We start from the raw sequence: 12,871 nt of genomic DNA on the forward strand, positions 1-12,871 counted from the left end.
CAAAAGTGACTAGTGATTTTGGGTGCCCAACTTGACATATCATAAAGGGATTTTCAGAGGGTGTGTGTGCATCACTTTCTGATAATCAGGCCCCCCTTAAAATCTCAAATTGGGCATGTAAAAATGGTTCCCAAATTGCTAGTCACTTTTGAACATCTTGGCCTTGGTACCAGTTTTAGGCAGCCACGTTCTGAAATCTTGGGTTATCTGAAATAGAAATAGGATTATATAATATTGTAGCCAGTTATTTATTTGCATTCCTAAAAATGCTGAAGATCTGAACTATTACCAGCAGGAGAGTGAGTTTGTGTGTGTGTGTGTTTTGGGCGGGGGGGGGGCGGTGAGAAAACCTGGATTTGTGCTGGAAATGGCCCACCTTGATTTTCATACACATTGTAAGGAGAGTGGTCACTTTGGATAAGCTATTACCAGCAGGAGAGTGAGTTTGTGTGTGTGGTTTTTGGAAAAGGGGGGGGGTGAGAAAACCTGGATTTGTGCTGGAAATGGCCCACCTTGATTATCATACACATTGTAAAGAGAGTGGTCACTTTGGATGGGCTGTTACCAGCAGGAGAGTGAGTTTGTGTGTGGGGGGGGCAGAGGGTGAGAAAACCTGGATTTGTGCTGGAAATGGCCCAACTTGATTATCATACACATTGTAAGGAGAGTGATCACTTTAGATAAGCTATTACTAGCACGAGAGTGGGGTGGGAGGAGGTATTGTTTCATAATCTCTGCGTATATACTGTCTTCTGCAGTTTCCACAGTATGCATCCGATGAAGTGAGCTGTAGCTCACGAAAGCTCATGCTCAAATAAATTGGTTAGTCGCTAAGGTGCCACAAGTACTCCTTTTCTTTTTGCGAATACAGACTAACACGGCTGTTACTCTGAAACCTGAACTTTTCTTGATTTACTTTAATGTCATTAATTTCAGAAAAGCTTTAAAATCTCAGGCTACTAGTATCTGAGATTATTTTGGGTAAAAATTCCAGAAATCTTAAATGCTCTCACATATCTCAATCATTTATAGGGCAAAATGTCTATTTCCATCCCACATGAAAGGCAGATACAGTTGATAAGGTTTGAGTCATGAGCCTTTAAATTGTAGCACATGTGTTTTACCAGAGCGACTGGAATAACAAATCTGTTCTTGAAGTATTTCTGATACATCTTTAAAGGAGCACACAAATACTGTTTGCAGCCTCCTTGTTAACATACTGAACTCTGACCTCTAAGGAAAGCAGGGAAATAGCAGAGTTATATAAAAGGGCTGAGAGCCAGAATTCTGCAGAAGAATGGATTTCATTTTGTTCTTGTTATATTTGTTAGTAACTATTGGAGATGTTTAGTAGTACTTAACTCATTGAACGTGAATGCATCTCAAGGGTCATGTACTCTGTAAGTACAGGAATCCGACTTTTCTACTACAAGAGCCTGCAAATCAAATAACTAAGTACCTGCAATAATATTTTATGACTTCATACAACCTAGACTTTGTTCCTGCAAACTGAGTGAAATGTTTCCTTATCTATATCCTTCATTAGATTCTTATGTTGAAATGAAAATGTGTAGGCTTTAGTTGGCAACTTTGAGCTGATATTACCTTGCCAATTCTCTTAATAGTATTATACATTTCACTAGTTCAAGAAAGGGCCCCAGTCTCTCACATTATGGGAGATTAGGCTAAATTAAAGTGTCTCATTTCTGTCATCTGAATCTCATTTAATATATCCTTCATTTTGTCATCTCTGTGGTGGCAACCAATGGGTTTGTAGATGCTTAACAAGCATAGCGGTGGTTTTGTGCCTGTTTTTTGAAAGTTACAATACATAACTTTCTGCAGGTCAAAAGCTCTGTTTGTATTTCTTCCAATTTACTCTGCTAGCCAGAAAGCTGATGATACTACAAAAGAAGTTAGTGATATGAATAAAAGGGGAATTAGACTCCCAAAGTGAATGGCAAACAAAATTCAACATTTTCTACTTTGGCCTAATAACCTCTCAGTAATGCTGTGAGTATCACAGGACTCTAGTAAAAGTCTGCAGCCAAAGGTGGAAGCCAAACAGGAATTGATTAAGCCATGACTAACAAAGATTTTGGAAAAGAGTCCATGAAAGCACAATCTCATCTTTACCCAGTCATTACAAACCATAACAAATATGATCTGTTGTAATAAGAGCTACTGCAATGAAGTGAGGCTCTTGCAGCATGATCAATATTCTGTTACAAATTAAGGTCAAGTACAGTCTCTTTCTATGGACCAAGCTAACATCTCGGGGAAAAATGACTGAGTGCTTTCCCTAGAAGAATGTATTTTAAAAGCATTCCATTTTATACTAATGTAACTAACTATTTTCTTTGATGTTCCAAAAACCAAATGAGTAAACAGCTATCTGCTTACTACTTGGATGAGGTAAAAGTGATTTTATTTTACAAACAGCCAATGTAGCTCCTCACTGAGTACACGGATGGAAGGAGTCTGTAGGCGACCATATTCCTTGCAAAGGAAAGTTGTAACTTGTGTTGCCAAAATCTGGTACAGATATGCATTTTCAGGGTAAAATATTTGATGGACTTATGCACTGACGTAAAATGCCCCATTCTCCTCTAAGCTATGTCCCTTTGAGGCAATCACACAGTACAAATAATTTGAAAAGGAAAACAGCACTGAAACATGGTAGAATACAGCCCACTTGGGCTATTTGGCATGGAGACTGATGTCAGCTCAGCAAGCAGTGGATATTGTGTCTTTTACTGAAATATACACTGCTGTTCTTCAAACATGTGTGTAGTCTCACTAATTTCAGTGGGATGGCTCACAAGTTTAAAGTGAGCATTATCTCTTCCTTATGAGGGCAGGCAAGATTGAGCACGTTACGGTGTTCTACAGTCTCAAGTGAAGTCAACCTTACTTTTTAGTCTGTTAGTAATTTGTCTTTCGCCTCTTTGAAAACAAATTGATAGTTTAAATGATTGTTTCTTTTAAATAAGGCGCTTTTTGGAAATAAAATGTGATAAAATGTTACAGTATTTATAGCTTAGGATAGATATTCAAAACTTCTTGACTACAACACACATGTAGGCTTTATGGTTGAAACATCAAGAAAGAAGAATAGGATTATTTTGAACACTTATGTTGCTATTACAACAAACTAATAGCACAGCTATTTACTTTCACTGCAAATATTTGTATTGCAGATGAACAATGTTAGAGTAAGAGTCCTGACTGTGCTTAGGTAGTATATCTTTTTATTGTATTTGTCTCTCTTTTTCTATCATATAGACATTCATTACAAAATCTTAGTGCATCAGAGAGGTGCCAATACTAAAAGGAATACTATTTTACAACAAAATAGACTGAAGTCAATATACTGTGACAGGAGATAAAGTAGGGGGAGCTCAGCTCCTCTTTCTTTACCAAAAAGCAGATAGAGAGTTCTCTAGCTCCATCTTTCTAGCATGAGGGAGTTTGCTCCTCCAGATCACCGCCTCTGCTCTGGCTGGCATGGGGAAGATTCACTAGGAAGGGGAATCTGAAGTAGGAGAAGCCTCAGGAACTGGTGCCTGCCTGAGGAGCTTCTGGGACTCCTAGCCTTTATGTCAGTAGGTAGACCAAGCCTTCATCTTGGAGAAGTCTAAATGATGGCTTTTATAGGAAAACGGCAGGGGCGCTTCAGATGTCCCCTTGTACAGTTTCATACACTGCACCATTGCACATATACACACTATTTTGCTTTGCTAATCACTGGTCTGGATTCCTTTCAGATATATTTCTTTTCTGGTCCCCATTCTCTTCCTCTTTCTGTGTCTCATCTTCACAAGGTGATGCAACACAATACCTCCAATTAACATCAAGACCTGTGAGAACACCCACTAAACTTGGCAAGCTCCCTCTTCAATTTTCATCTACTTTAACCAATGTAAATCAGGTGAGCTAATATACTCTGAGCTGATTCAAAGCTTCTGCATGTAGCAGGAGTAGCAATAGCACCAATAATTGTACAGAAGTGATCCTGCATATGTGCAATAGGTTGTAATGTGTATGAAAATGGAATTAATTTGATTTTAACTTCACTAGGTACCACTGTTTAATGTGATGCAGTGTAGACAATGAAGGACAGAGACTAATCTATGCAGGCTTTAACCTTCAAAGTCTCAAGGAGGCTCACTAATGATCTGGAAATATTGGTGTGTTTATGCCTGTCTGTTTGGAAAATTTATGCTCCTTTTTGCACAGACTATCTCAAAGGTTTAAGCACTGGTAACATTTTTTGCTAGCTCTGACTTTGGTACCAAAAAAAAAATTTTGCTTCAACTGAGAAAACAGCTTTCCTTGGCTGGTTCCTTTAGTGTCTTGTTTGCTGAGTTATGAATAATACTTTGTTTCACATTTTAGACCTCTTTAGTTTCTGGATGGTGATTATGCATGCACACACATACACACACACACTTTGTAGCACTACCCTGATTGCTTCCTTCATTTACAAACTCCTTGTTGAGTTTCATACTATATTTTAAAAATTTTCAATAAAATACACATCAGTTCTCTCAAGAAAATAAATAAAGCTACAGAAAGTAGATGTAAAAGATGGTTCTAGCTAAGATATAGAAATGAGAGAAGTATAAGAACTCTACATAGAGTAGTGTCCTGGTAGCAATTGTGGGGAATGCCTTGCGCAATATATATTACACTATTTGCAAATGGAAACAAGAATCCCCTCCCCTCAAAAAGAGAGATTTTATTGTCCAAGAGCCTGAAAAGCAGTAAGTTGCAGAGCTATCTACTTTAGTTCCTTTTATGGTTTGGAACATATTTAAGAATTTGAAAAATAAAAGCTTTGTTAATCCACTGGGAGCTCAAAATGAATTGCTAATGAAAGTACAGATTCCTTAAGCAGTTCTAAGAAATTGGGGTTGTTTTGTCTCACAGATCTCTTTCTGAAATATGTCTTCAATTTCCTAGTATGTTTTCCAACTCTAATAGGATCAACGTATGACACACACACAATACACAGTAGTTCTCTCTTCTTGTTGTATGTGAAGGGTTGACCTTCTAGCTCACTGACAACAGAGTCTCTTAAATATAGCATCTGTCAGGGAAGCAAGCCTTCCTGCTTGGATTTACCCTTTAATCTAATGCTTTGAATATTTTTAGAATATTTTTAAAACATATTAAAAATACCATTCTGCACATATAAATGTGTTTGGTTGGTTTTTTTTTACTAGTAGCTCAGATTCAGATGTACCCTTCCTTATGTAACCCTTCTGCCCATCAGAGTTGGCAGCAACAAGGGCCGGGTTCAATATCTAGGGGATCCATTCCAATAACACAATGCAAACCAGCTCGAGCCCCCAGCCAGTGACCTGGGACAAATATATACCACCTCCGCTGGGCGCCTCCAAGAGGCAATACTTCCCCTCTCGCAAGCACATAGTCTGAGTATAGCAAAAAGCCTTTTAATAACAGAGAGAAATAATGTGGCATTATGTTGGGGAAACACCACCAACAGGATTCATAACAAAACCCATGAGCAAAAAAACCCTCCCCAAGCAAATTGGAGCATGCCCCTTTCCCTTTGGTTCTTGAGTCCAGCAACCCCAAATCACCCAAAGTCCCAAAAGTCCAATGACCCAAAAGTCTCTGTCCCTAGTCAGGGCAGCCCCAGAGTTCGAAAGTTTATCTGCGGAGCTTTACCTCCCAACCTGGGTGGAGATGGGACGGAGGTAAGAGGCACTTTACATGATCTGAAGCTGACTGCCCCACAGCTCCATAGGCCTTCGCTCCGCTCCGCCAGCCGCCCCACGAACCGCTCCGCAGCCCACCAGCAGCTCCCACCATCCTACGAACTGCTCCACCAGCCTGTCCACAAGGCACTCCAGCCGTCCCCCGAACTGCTCCACAATATATCTTCAGGCTCCCCCACTACTTAACACACGCTCAGCGATTTCAGCTCTTAGTCAGTTCAGCTCTTTGGTGAATTCAGCTTGTAGTAGGGGAGCCTCAGTGCTGGTGCACTATTAGCCCAAAGTGAGCTCAGCAGCCTGTAACTAGACTTCTAATGAAATCAAAATTAGCTCTGATATTCCACAGTGGAGAGAGGAGGAAGTGCAATTAGCATGTAAGGCCCTCACCAAGGGGCCTATGCCACCAAGTATTAATACTTGTCCCCAGCCTCTCTCAATTCACAGAGTTTTGGAACCCATGAGCCTTGCCTAGCGAGTGCTACTTAGTTGATGGTGAGTACCTCCATCATAACAAAAGGCCAAGTACAGTTCCAAGCACAGTTCCCATAATCAGGGTAATAATTTATTCTTCCTGCCCCAATAACAGAGACACTGGGGATCCCACAGCAGGCAAAGTGAACATTGGGGCAGCTATGGCCTCATTCTAGGTGGGGTGGGTGTGCCTATGCAAATGAGATCGGCCCCTGAAGTTCTTTTCCACAACTTGCCACACCTCACCCCCAGATGTCAGGGTGGAGCTCATCCTGACACTGCTTACACTTATGCCTTATCTTACTCAAGACACAGTGCTGCATTTCAAGGTGATGTGTGTGCTCCTTAGTCATCAGGCTGGCAGAAACTCCATATAATACAAGAAGGAGGACAGCTATTCCCTTTGGGAGCAAAAAGTGCTGGGTAACAGCTAGACATTAAATACTGTACACCCTGTGAGCTATGACTGTAGTTAAAGAAGTTGCTTTACTGCACAGGATTTGTGCTCTCCATATGTTGTGTCATCATCTTTGGTACATTTTGTCATTTTGTCCACTGTAACAAGGCTCAAATGTTGTTCTCCCCCCTCCCCCGCCAACCCCATAAAAAAGTAGCAATTTAGCACCTCAAAAGAAAAGGGATAGATCCTCAGCTGGAAGCTATGCTGATTTTCACCAGCTTTGGATCTGAACCCTAGTGCACACAATATATTGAGACTGCTCTGGTCCACTTAGTTGTTAGTACCACACTTGGGCTCACAACATCACATTCACTTCAGCCTGTGTATAGAAGGGATCAAACACATCCAAATCTTTCTCTTTTCTATGCAGTAATGAGAAGTTGGATAGTTCCACTGCACATCTCTCCTGTTCAACCTTGCAGAAGATAGCCTCCATGGGGAGAGGAGAGGACAGAGTTAGGGAAGGAATGTCCTCCATCCTACAATCAAACTCTTACTGAAGCTACATTAGCTTTTGCATAATCCCACTCCCTCATACTTTGAAAGCGGTGCCTGGAGCAGCAGAAGGCAGAATTTTCATAAAACCATAAGAATGGCCATATTGGGTCAGACCAATGGTCCATCTAGCCCACTACCCTGCCTTCAAACAGTGGCCAGAGCCAGATGCTTCATAGGGAATAAACAGAACAGGGCAATTTATTGAGTGATCCATCCCCTGTCATCCAGTACCAGCTTTTGGCTGTCAGAGGTTTAGGGACACCCACAGAATGGGGTTGCATCCCTGACCATCTTGGCTAATAGTCATTGATGGACCTATCCCCCATGAACTTATCTAATTATTTTTTGAACCCACTTATACTTTTGGCCTTCACAACATCCCCTGGCAATGAGTTCTACAGGTTGACTGTGCAATGTGTGAAGAAGTACTTCCTTTTGCTTGTTTTAAACCTGCTGTTGCCTATTAATTTCATTGGGTGACCCCTGGTTCATCTGTTATGTGAAGGGGTAAATAACATTTCCCTATTCACTTTCTCCACCCCATTCATGATTTTATAGACCTCTGTCATAGCCCCCCTTAGTCATCTCTTTTCTATACTGAAAAGTCAATCTCTTCTCATATGGAAACTGTTCCATACTCCTAAGCATTTTTGTTGCCCTTCTCTGTACTTCTTCCAATTCTAATATATCTTTTTCGAGATGGGGCAACTAGAACTGCATGCAGTCTTTAAGGTGTGGATAACCCATGGATTTATAGTGGCATTATGATATTTTCTGTCTTATTATCTATCCCTTTCCTAATGGTTCCTAACATTCTGTTAGCTTTTTTGACTGCCACTTCACATTGAGCAGATGTTTTCAGAGAACTATCCACAATGACTCCAAGATCTCTTTCTTGAGTGGTAACAGCTAATTTAGACGCCATCATTTTGTGTGTATAATTGGGATTATATTTTCCAGTGTGCATTACTTTGCACCTATCAACATTGAATTTCACCCGCCATTTTGTTGTCCAGTCATCCAGTTTTGTGAGATTCCTGTATAACTCTTCCCAGTCAGCTTTGTACTTAACTGTCTTGAGAATTTTGTATTGTCTGAAAACTTTGCCACTTCAGTTTACCCCTTTTTCCAGCTTATTTATGAATATGTTGAACAGCACTGGTCCCAGTACAGATCCTTAGAGCGCTCTGCTAGTTACCTCTCTCTACTGTGAAAATGGACCATTTATTCCTATGCTTTGTTTCCTATCTTTTAACCAGTTACTGATCCATGAGAGGATCTTCTCCCTTATTCCTGACTGCCACTTTGAACCTTGTCACATTTCTGAAAGTCCAAGTACACTGTATTGACTGGCTCATCCTTGTCCACACGTTTGTTGACACCCTCTCTCAAAGAAGAGATTTTAACTAACAGATTGGTGAGACATAATTTTCCTTTACAAAAGCTGTGTTGACTTTTCCCCTACATATCACATTCATCTATGTGTCTGATAATTCTGTTCTTTACTACAGTTTCAACCAATTTGCCTGGTATTGACGTTACGTGTACTGGCCTGTAATTTCCAGGATTACCTCTAGAACCTTTTTTTTTAAAATTGGCATTACATTCGTGATTTGCCAGTCAGCTGGTACAGAGGCTGATTTAAACAACAGGTTACATATCACAGTTAGTAGTTCTGCAATTTTATATTTGAGTTCCTTCAGAATTCTTGGGTGAATACCATGCGGTCCTGGTTTCTTATTACTGTTTAATTTACCAATTTGTTCCAAAACCTCCTCTCTTGACACCGCAATCTGGGACAGTTCTTCAGATTTGTCACCCAAAACAAATGGCTCAGATGTGGGAATCTCTTTCACATCCTCTGCACCGAAAACAATGCAAGAATTGATTTAGCTTTTCTGCCATGGTCTTGTCTTCCCTGAGTGCTACTTTAGCACCTCGATTGTCCAGTGCACCACTGATTGTTTGGCAGGCTTTCTGCTTGTGGTGTACTTTAAAAAATGCTGTTCGTTTTTGTGCCTTTTGCTAGTTGCTCTTCAAATTCTTTTTTGGCTGGCTTGATTTCATTTTTACATGTAATTTGTCAGAATTTATGCTCCTTTCTATTTTCTCAGTAGGATTTTACTTCCAGTTTTTAAAAGATGTCTTTTTGTCTCTAACTGTCTCTTTTACTCTGGTGTTTAACCTTGGTGGCAGTTTTTTGGTCCTTTTGCTGTTTGTTTTTTTTTTTTTTTCATTTTGCAGTATACCTATAGTTTGAGCCTCTATTATGGTGTTTTTAAAAGTTTCCATGCAGCTTGCAAGCATTTCAGTCTTGTTCCTTTTAATTTTTGTGTAACTAACTTCCTCATTTTTGTGTAGTTCCTCTTTTTCAAGTTAAATACTACTGTGGTGGGCTTCTTTGATATTCCTCCCCCCCCACCGAAAGATACTAAATTTAATTACGCTATTGTTGCTATTATTGAGCTGTTCAGCTATAATCACCTCTTATACCAGATTCTGTGCTCCACTTAGAACTAAATCACAACTTGTCTTTCCCCTTATAGGTTCCAGAACTAGCTGCTCCAAGAAGCAGTCATTGATGGTGTCTAGAAATTTTATCTTTCCATCCCATACTAAGATGATATGTACAAAGTCGATATGGGATAGCTGAAATCCTCCATTATTATTGGGTTTTCTGTTTTTGTAGCCTCTCCCTCCCTGGGAATTTCACAGTCACCATCGCTGTCAAATTATTTTAAATATGCAAGTCTAGACTTGATAACTAATGATTGTCCAAATAATAGTCCATCTGTTTGAATGGAGGCCTAGGATTACCTCCAATTAACATCAGATATTTTTAATTCTTTGTTCTCTATCACTAAAGTGCCCTGGGTTGTTCAAAACCTAAAAAGTTCTGAAGGGCTCTTTCTTGTGTCTCAAAGCCTGCTCTATGGTACACGTGTGTGATAACCTGAGAAGAGAACATAGGGAGCCTTTGTAACCCCCATCCCACACAAAAGGGTTAAATCTGTGCCTCCAGAGCAGGGCGGGTTTCTGTGCTGCCCAGCACACCACAGCCTCAGGGAAGCATACTCTGACCCTATGGCATGTGGCCAGACCTCTAACAAACTAGAAACATGGGTTAGTAAGGGAGCATCAAGGTACACCTGGCAACACATTATAGCTAGCCTGCCATGAGTCATCTTACACTATGATGGCAGGATGCGTCTAGTGCTGGATGCATGGCTGACACAGGCCTACCCTCTCCCCTTCATGACCACATGTGAAGTATAGGACTTAGCTCTTACGTTTTGCAGTTACGTTTTAAGAGAAAATCCCTACCTTACTCCACATATATGCGTGGGATGGCTATCTGCCAGCATTACTGGTACATTTCTGTTGTGTAAGGATCATATGCAGAGGCCCATAACTCTGCACGCTATAGAGTGCTTTCCATCCCAGCAGAGAGAAAGTTTTTTGGGTCCCTCCTTCCCACATGTAGCACAGAAGGTACTTAGGGTTATAGATTCATAGATCCAAGGCCAGAAGGGACCATTGTGGTCATCTAGTCTGATCTCTTGTATAACACAGGCCACAGAACTTCCCCAAAATAATTCCTTGGGGAGATCGTTTATAAAACATCCAGTCTTGATTTAAAAATTGTTGATGATTGAAAATCCATCACCACATTTGGTAAATAGTTCCAATGGTTAGTTACTCTCACTTTAAAGGTGTATGCCTTATTTTTAGTCTAAATTTTGTCTAGCTTCAACTTCTAGCCATTGGACAGCAGCCTTAGGGCCTGACAAGAAGGTTCAATCAACTCTGGCTCCTGTGTCCCACTCCTCCACAGCCTGTGTTTTCTGGCTGCATTGGGTCCAGGAATTGTCTCTAGGAGTTCACTGGGGGCCTTCAAGAGACTTCAACAAGTAACATGATTTTGGAGTCATAACAATGACTCCAGAGGTAATTAACACCTATTCCCCTATGAGCGCTAGTTTTGACCCTTCAAACTTTCTCTAAATAATTTCTCATGCTCTGAAAATTCCCCTGCTTAATGTGAGACTAGAGTTTTAATTTTGAAGATGTAGTTTATAAAAGTTATCCTGTATAACTATCTACATAGGTAAATGAAAAATATTATTCATTAAGATTCTTAACTGGGTATTTCTGTATGTTTGTGTATTTACATCTTTAAGTGTAATGCCATTTCAAAATTATTTTTGGAAGTGGGAATAATTTAGCAATCATAATGAAAGGTAAAGTTTCTCTGGGACTATTACATTAGCTTGACTGAATGATCATCTGCATGCATAGCTTCATATTGTATATTAACTCTTTGCCATCACTTGAACTCCAGGGAGCACTGTTACAAAGCAATGATTTTTCCAATACGTAATAATCACTGAAATGATCAGCATCTAAATCTGTGCATTACCCCCTATATACCTTACTGATTAGCCTCAGTTAAAACAGTTAATTGCTTAAACTGACTGTTTATATAGCATCAGTATCATTTTAATTAGTTGATGGGGGTGGAATCTAAATTTAATTCAGTTCAAGTCAGATAAGCCCATAAAAGTTTGAAGACTGATTCAAATTGCATCTGAACTATATGAACCTTACCATTCCTCAAAACTGTGTTGTAAGTCTTGCAATAACAGACTCTCTAGCAAGAGTATGAGGCTTCCTGCTTCTGTCTGAGTCAGAAAGTCCACGCAAAAAGACTTTCTGTTTCTGATCTCTGCCAGAATCAGGAAGTGTAAAGCTGCAAGAGAATAAAAGTTAACCAAACCTTTTCAAACCTCAACAGCAGTTCATTTCAGTTTGATCAAAGGTCACATTGGTTCAACATTTATATAAACCAATTCACCCCTCCACTTAATTTTAATTTGATGTTCTGTTGCACATAAAATGGGAAGTTATGCACATACTGCAATCCTAGTACTATATGTTTCTATATTCCTGATAGTATAATTCTTTCCTTTTGTAAGAGTGTTTGGCTTTTTTGACTCAGCAAATGTCTTGTTCCTTAACTTCTTTATCACAAAGCAAAGTAGTCCTGCAACTCAACAGCTAACAGTTTGCCTAAGAAAACATGAGCTTTGCTGATCTTGAAGAGCTGTTATGTTTCAAGAGTACCAAGCCTAAAGTTTACTTTTCCTGGGAGATCTGTCTGTAGATTATCACTATATTTCTACTTTGTTCTTACTCTAAGATGAACACAGTCCCTCATCACATTTAAGAATGTATACTAAGAAATATTAACTTTTCTATTTCTGAAAAAGGCAAGTTTTTAAACATGATTTGATAGAGTAAGCTCGATTGTAGAATGTAAGCACTTCTCTAAATCAGTCTGGTTTACTGTCCACAAAAAAAAAATTAACAAATTGGGCCAACACTTCTGTACTTAGGGAGCTCAAACCCACCTGAAACACCTGCCAAATTGCCAGTATTTCCGCATAAGTAGTGTGTGCTGCCCAGCTTTCTCTTTCTTTCTTTCTTCCTCTGTATCTAAAAGGTTCCTCCCTCCCGCTTGTTGCCAGGCAACAGAATGATACTCTGTGCATGCACATCCAGCAATCACTGACATTGAATTTTAATGTTGCACAGTTTCTTAAAGAAGGAAAATAAAAATATCCCGGAATACACTGTCTGATGAACATCTAACATCCCAAGAAGTTTTCTAGGCTTTACAATGTTGTTCTCTCTC

At 39.8% G+C, this 12,871-nt stretch overlaps 1 protein-coding gene across 1 annotated transcript in view; it reads right to left on the bottom strand.

Annotated features, from left to right (window-relative positions):
- PLCL2 (phospholipase C like 2) overlaps positions 1-12,608 on the bottom strand; it is a 204,078-nt gene extending 191,470 nt beyond the window's left edge. The window contains exon 1 of the mRNA XM_048838533.2: positions 12,588-12,608. The gene's annotated coding sequence lies outside the window, so the exon portion shown is untranslated. The remainder of the gene's footprint in view (positions 1-12,587) is intronic.
- Between the last annotated feature and the right edge of the window lie 263 nt (positions 12,609-12,871).

The sequence above is a fragment of the Caretta caretta genome, chromosome 2, assembly GCF_965140235.1.
Source record: "Caretta caretta isolate rCarCar2 chromosome 2, rCarCar1.hap1, whole genome shotgun sequence".
NCBI lineage: Eukaryota > Metazoa > Chordata > Testudines > Cheloniidae > Caretta > Caretta caretta.